Raw genomic sequence first — 7,833 nt, forward strand, 5'->3', positions numbered from 1 at the left:
CTGTACTTAACAACAACAATATTAGAATGGGGGCAAAATAATCAGTAAGGGATAAATTATTTTCAAGAATCATTGTAAACATTTAATTATCAGACTTGATGATGCACCAAGTTACATATAGTGGATGAAAAAGAAAGATATATAAGATTATTCCAATTTATCTCCATGTTTAAAGTCTTCTCTCCCAGAATAAATTCTTTTTTCCTTTTCCTACTTGATACCAATTAAATTAAATTTAAACTTTTTTTCTGAAAATATATAAATTCATTTATACTGATTTTAAGGGCATTTACAAATTTTATTTGATGTATGTTGAGTTTGGGAGATCATGTTAACACTACTTGGGGATGAAGTACAGTCAGCACTGAAGCCGAAGAGAGAGTATTTGGTCAACCATCTCTTAGAGTTTTGAGGGAACTAATGTAACAAGATATTCAATATGACACAGTGTCAAAGTTCAGCTATCACTTCTGGGGGTATTTCAAGGCTTCTACTGATTAGTTTCAAGGCAATGACCAAGATTATTCAGATTATTAAAAACATTTTTTTTTTAAAAGGAGAATTACAGTATCCTTATTTATTTGCCTTATACAAACACCTTTGTTGATGCTCATGTTCTCAAAAGCCAGGAAAGACCTAATTTGGGAGAGTGTTGATAGTGACAAATTCAGTTATCTCAAAGACATATATGGGCTGCTCAGGTCTTGCAATCTATTACCACATAGCATAATGCTGTCTACATTGACTGGGCCAGAAATACTTCATTTCACTAGATCACAATTTTATAAGACAGCCTTGTCATTTTAATTTGTCACTCTTTGTCTGCTATATCTCATTGAAGCCTCATCTCTTCAGCCAAGTGCCATAGGCTACATCTCCCAGAAAGGCAAAAAAAAAAAAAAAAAAGCCCCTCACACTGAATAGAAAAAGGAAAGTCAGTAAGAGAAAGTTTGTGTCTAAAGAAACCACTATAGATTCCATTCCCACAGGCATAGCAGGTGGTATAAATACAATCTAAACTGAGACAGTAAAATGAATTGTTGCTTCTATATCCTGTCTCCAGTGTCTCTCAGAATGTTATATCTGCTTCTTCTACAGAACTATTGATTTGGTATCCCTTATCATCCAAGGAGGAAAGGGGGAAAGGAATTAGAGTATAGGAGGGCAAATGTCTGATATATGGTCTGAGTCTGAAAGAAATATAACAATTTTGAATTAATAAGGACTGAAATTCTACCTCCTTCAAAAATACCTTCTTGTCATTTTTTTTTTTTTTTTCGAGATTCCATCCTGTATCTAGAAGTGATATGCAAATATGGGACACTTTTATTATTGAGTTCTTACACCTTCTTCTGAACTTAACCTAAACATTTTAAACTTTGAATCAACACAAATATCAAGGTGTTAATGTATTCCATTGGTGTATTTATCCATTCTCCTCAATTTTGAGATATAATTAAAGGATAATTATTTTCTTATTAATAATACTCTCCTTCTTTCTCTCCTTTTTATGTTTTGAAAAGCAATTATGGATGCTGGTGAGATTCCTATGGCACTTCAGAAACCTAACTTGGTCCATAACTGGAGAGTTGGAGATAAAAGAATCTATGTGTTTAACATAGGTCCTTTTATCACAATTCTTCCTTCTGTTAGACTATATATGAAGACATTTTGCTTTCTATCACAGAGATTTAATTAATGGCAGCATTTGCCATTTTCTGCTGTGAAGAAGATGATCACAGAAAGAGTACTGACTCCTCTGTGTCACTAAGTTTTCTTGTTTTTTTCCTCCTCTTCCTTCATGTGAACTTTCTTATATTCAAAACTGAAAATCTCCAACAATACTAATCCGGTTGGCCCCTCTTCTGCAAGATTGAAAATAACAAATACCAAAACTAAGTGTCAAATTTAAGAAAACAAGAAAGAAGTCTAACTTTTAAACTCTATTTTTAAAAGATTTTATGATAACTTAAATTTTTTTTTGTGTCTCCTTAAAATGTAAGCTGAGAACTTCTCACATGGAGATATAGAAGTGCATAGAGATTAATGTGCAATAATGCTTATAAGAATGCTCATTTCCTCTTTCATAAAATATTAATGGCAAATATGATATTTTTAAGAACTAAAGCCCTGATGTGGCACTGTAGGATATGCACTGGACTGCAATATGATTTGATAGGGTAAGTTGGCAGTTCAAACTTACCAGTTGCTTCTTGGAAACTCTATAGAGGGTCCTGATGAGTTGGAACTGACTTGATGGCACTTAACTACAAAGTATAATATTAGAACCATGTGTTGTTTTTAGTTGTTTATATGTTTTATTTGTTTTAAAAACTATATGCTGCTAGACATGAAAAGTCACATAAACTTAACTAGTTCTGCATGGCATGTAAATGTGTTCATGTATTCCAATAGAATTGGACTCATGGTGATGTTATCCAAGACTGTAAATCTGTATGGAACCAGAGAGCCTTATCTTTCTCTTGTGGTGTGGCTGATGGGTTTGAATTATCAACATTGTGGTTAGCAGTCCAGTGCTTATCCTACAACACCACCATTAGGTTCAAGTAAAATGCATAAAAAGGGCGTTTACATGATGATCTGATATTAAAACTAAAAGGGTGAGCATTAAATCAGAGAGGACAGGAATAAACTAGAACTGGATGTTAAAGATCATAAGACAAGATTTAATTCTAGTCACACATAGGACATGCAATGCATCTTTGATTTCAGTGCTTCATCAAGCTTTATTCTCATTCTCACTCTGCATCTGCTACTTTCTACAGCATTGTTGAGCCCTCCTGTAATTTGCATTTTAACGTGAAAAAGTACTGTTATATCATTTTGCCCTACATGGATGTAAAATACAAAATGAATAAAGTAAGTACTTACTATTCAACTATACAAATGGGCATTAAACAATGTTTCCTGATAAAGATAGCTACTCATCTGCAAGCTCACCTACTCAGATAACTACAGAAGCATCTGAGAAAGCTGGTGTCTGAGCTAAGTTTCCCAAAATGATAGAAACCATGGGTTGAACAAGACTGTAGTTTGAAAAAGAGAACATCAAAAAATTAAGTTTCTAATAATAATGTTATATGTATCAATTATTCAATTATCAAATGACTCTACTCACTTAAAAAACAACCTTATGAAAATGTGTATCACAATGAATCTTTGTTGTTATTGTTGTTAGGCACTGTCAAGTTGATTCTAACTCATACAGACCATCTGTACACGAGAATGAAACTCTACCCAGTCCTATGCCAACCTCGCAATTTTTGTTAAGCTTGAACCCACTGCTGCTGCCATGGTAACAATCCATATCGTTGGGTGTCTTCCTGTTTTTCACTGATCCTCCTCTTTACCAAGCATAATGTCATTCTCCAAGTACTTGTCTCTCCTGACAACTTATCAAAGTATGAGAGATGAAGTCTTGCCATCTTTCCTAAGGAGCATATTGGTCGTACTTCTTCCAACACAGATTAGTTTGTTCTTCTGGCAGTCCATGGTACTTTTAATATTCTTCTCTCATGCCATAACTCATATGTGTTCTTCTATGCTCTTCCTTATTCATTGTGGAATTTTCACATATATATGAGGCTAATGAAAATACCATGGCTTGAGCCATGTGCACCTTAGTCTTCAAAATGACATTTCTGTTCTTAAAAACTTTAAAGATGTCTTGTGCAGCAGCCTTTCTAATGCAATAGGGATAGGAAACAAAACAGAAAAAATGAACAGTGATTAAAAGTCTGGATCACAAAAGTGTAACCTTAAGGACTTAGGTGTTCTTATTAGTCTATCTTACATTTGTTTAAATAAAATCAGTGTAAATACATATAGTATTTATTTATTAGCAGATTAAAAAGTTCATATATTCTAAATACCATAATGTTGTTGTTGTTAGGTGCCATTGAGTCAGTTGGGATTTATAACTACCCTATAAACAATAGAAGAAACACTACCCAGTCCTATGTCATCTTCACAATTGTTATGTTTCAGTTCATAGCTGCTATCACTGTGTCAAATCCATCTCATTGGGACTCTTCCTGGACCTCCATATTTATAAGCATGATGTTTTTCTCCAGAGACTGGACTCTTCTGACAACATGTTCAAAGTATGAGAGAAGTATTACCATCCTGGTATCTAAAGACATTCGTATTTCTTCCAAGACATTTGTTTTCTTGTTCTGGCAGTCCATGATACTTTAAATATTTTTCTCCAATACCATAACCCATATGCATCATTTACTCTCTGAACTTCCATATTCATTGTCCACATTTCACATGCATATACAAGTGATTGAAAATATCATGGCTTGGGTCAGGTGCACTTTACTCCTCAATGGCACTTTAAATCAACTAACAATCCCTTCTTTGCTTGATTCTTTTTTGTTTGTTTATTGAAGAGAAGGCTTTTCTTGGGGTTTTGTTGTTTCTATTCAATGTCAATTTTGTTTTTGTTCTTTGTCTGGTACCCAGTCTGATAAATCTGAGGTTACTAGAGTCCTCTTGTGGAATTTCAGGATAAGCATTAGCACTCTTAACTGCAAGGCTGGTACTTCAAATCCACTAGTCACTCCTCAGAAACTCTATATAGGGTTGCTATGAATTAGAACCAACTCATCAACATTTAACAGACATATGGGGAAAACCATTATTATTCCTCTTTCCAATGTCCCTAGCAAGATTGCCTTCACTATACTTTATGGGTTATTCATTTGTTTATTTTATATAGAATTCTAGGCTTTTAGCTGTACTCATCATTGTTGTTAAGCGCCATCAAGTCAGTTCCAACACATAGCGATTTTGTATAGGGTTTCTAAGGAGCAGTTTGTGGATTTGAACAACTGAACTTGTGGGTCACAGTCCAATGTCGATCCTACATCACCACACCTGGAATCCTAGTGGGAAGAATATTATTCTATTCCATGTTGTTCTTGCTTTTCCTTTTCTTCTTCTTCTTCTTTTTTTTTTTCTGATTGATAGATTTTGTGAATGCAGAATTCTTGGAGGACAGGTTTATTTTGTTTTCATTTCAGCACTTTTTCACTGCATGCTTTCTGGTCTCCATTATTTCTGATATGAAGTTAGCCATTAACTGTAATTATTCTTTCCTAGATAGATGAGTTGTTTTATTATTGCAGGTTTAAAAAAAAAAAAAAAAAAACTTGATTAATTTATTTGCAATTAAAAAAAACTTTATTGTGATTTCAGAGTCCTAGTGTGGCACTATAGGATAAGCACTGAACCACTAATCGCAATATTGGTAGTTCAAAGCCACCAAGCCATTCATTCCTGAGACACCTTATACACGATTGCTATGAGTTGGAACAGATTCCATGACACACAACAATTATGATTTAAGTGAACATTTACAGAGCAGATCATCAGTTTCACATCCAACAAAGCACACATTTTGTTTCATCTCAGTGATTGCAATACCTTCCATGTAACAACAGTTATCCTATTTCCTTTCTGGGTTTCCTATTTCCATTTCACTCTGAAACTTGTCCCCAGGTAAATGCAGCCTTTTTGATCTTGAATGGTTGAACATTTCTCTCTATATACCTATCTTCCATTTCATTGGAAATTGGGCCACAAGGGTGAGTTCCATTACAGACCTGAAGGGTAGTTTAAGGCCATAGTGTTGGATTCCTCCAGTCTCTTTATGACCAGTAAGCCCTGTCTCAGAACCACAATCTTAGGAGACACCATGGTCAGTTGCCATAATATAATTCAAAATGACAATGTTCTACATCTTACTTTGGTGAAATAGCCGCTGGGATTTTTACAAGGTCATGAGTGGCCATCTAAAGTACAGCTATTGGTCTCTCCATGTGTTGAAGAAAGAGGAGTGATGAAAATTGAAGATGTTTGGAATCAATTAGTCCTACGGACTAATGAAACACATGTATATTTGTCTCCCCAACTCTGAGACCAAAAGAACTAGATGGTGCCCAGGTACCACTACCAACTGCTCTGAAAGGGATCACATTAGAAGGTCTCAGACAGAGTGAGAGACAGTGTGGAACAAAACTCTATTGCAGATTTTAAGATGTTCTTTTTGTCTGTTTTTATTTTTTTAAAGGTTGATTATAATATGTATATGAATAACATTTTATTATATTCATATTTTACATATTTTATGTATCTTTGGTTTTGAGATTCATGAATGTATAGACGGATATTTTTCTTCAAGCATGTCTCATATTAAGACTCTGATTACATATTCATTGGTACACTTGATATTGTCTAATAGCTCTTTCAAGACCTGTTCATTTTTCTTTCTCACACTGAAAAATGACCCTTGATCTATCTTCAAAGTCACTGATACTTTTTCTAACACCATGAGTTTGCTACTTATTGATTCACTTTTTCATGTTGCCATTGTTATGTGTTGTTGAGTCAATTCCAACTCATAGTGACCTTGTATAGGATTTCCAAGGACCAACTGATGGATTTGAACCACCAGCCTTGCAATTAGCAATCCAGTGTTTATCCTACAGCACCATACCCAGACTCCTTTAATTCTTTAAACATAGTTTCTTCTACTTCTTTGAATATATTTATAACTGCTTTGAAGGCTTTTTCCAGTAAATGCAACATCTGGGAACATTCACGGAAAATTTATTCCCTGATTCAGGGTTACACTTTCATCTTTCTTTACAAGTCTAATGTCTTTTCTTTTAAAAAAGAAACAACAAAAAGACATTTAAAAATATTTTGTAACAATTTTGGATTTTGAAAATTTCCTGCTGCTATTCCTGCTGTTTATTTGTTGTTTTGTTTTTGTGCCAGGATTAATCTCTGAAATATGACTCTCTCACACATTTTTTTTTTGTGTGTGTGTGTGCATTTATGGTATACTGATGCCTCTTCATGCTCATGCATGCACACACACATGCACACACACATGCACACACATATACTTTTTAATTTTTAAACTTGTTCTCATAGAGGTTGTCCCAGTGTCAGTATTTTTCAATGTTCAATCAATGATTAATCAGGACATATTCTGTCGTCTGCTGATAAAGCTGTGTGTTGATAGGGAGCACTTCCAAATTTCATGCTAATTTTAAATTTGGTTTTGTTGTTGTTGTTGTTGTTATGTGCCATTGAGTCGGTTCCGACCCATAGCGACCCTGTATAGGGTTTCCGAGGGTGTAAATCTTTACGGGAGTAGAAAGCCTCATCTTTCTCCCGCGGAGCTCCTGGTAGTTTCGAACCGCTGACCTTAAGGTTCGCAGCCCGATTCGTTTAGATTTTTCAAATCTCCTATATACATAGTCACAGGGTTGGCTGGGAGTATGTAAAAAGTTTGGAGATGTGGTCAGCCCCAACCAGGAGTGTTTGCTACAGTTAAAATGACAACCTCAAGTTAATAGATTTGATGTTGGCCTTCCCCTAGTCACCAGCCTACACAGCTTCGGTTCCTCTAACCTTTTTTCTGGACATTGTACCAGTCATCCTCAAAGTGAGTGTACTGAGGAAAAGTTACCAGACCTCAACCTACTTGACTAATTTAGTATGTAGAGGAAGGGGGGACTGGGAGTGAGTAACCTTACACCTGAACCTAACAGATTCAAAATGATGTAACCCAAAATCCAGCAAGTTTTTAAACATAGTTACCTCTCATTATGCCTGTTGTTAATTTTCTAAGTGTTGAAATACTTGTGTTTTTTTTCAATTTTGCTAAGACTTAGAGTTGTTTGTAGAAGGGGGAGAATTTACTTATCCCTTCACTAAACCTGAGCCAAAACCAGTGTCCATTTTAACCAAACTTAGGTTATCTTTTATAAAAAAAAAAAAAAGGGAGAGGTGAAG

General features: G+C 34.9%; 1 pseudogene; it reads right to left on the reverse strand.

Annotated features, from left to right (window-relative positions):
* The window catches only part of LOC102814724, an 8,105-nt pseudogene extending 2,381 nt beyond the window's left edge, over positions 1-5,724 (reverse strand).
* Positions 5,725-7,833: the final 2,109 nt, after the last annotated feature.

This window comes from Chrysochloris asiatica, unplaced genomic scaffold, assembly GCF_000296735.1.
Source record: "Chrysochloris asiatica unplaced genomic scaffold, ChrAsi1.0 scaffold00099, whole genome shotgun sequence".
NCBI classification, from domain to species: Eukaryota; Metazoa; Chordata; class Mammalia; order Afrosoricida; family Chrysochloridae; genus Chrysochloris; species Chrysochloris asiatica.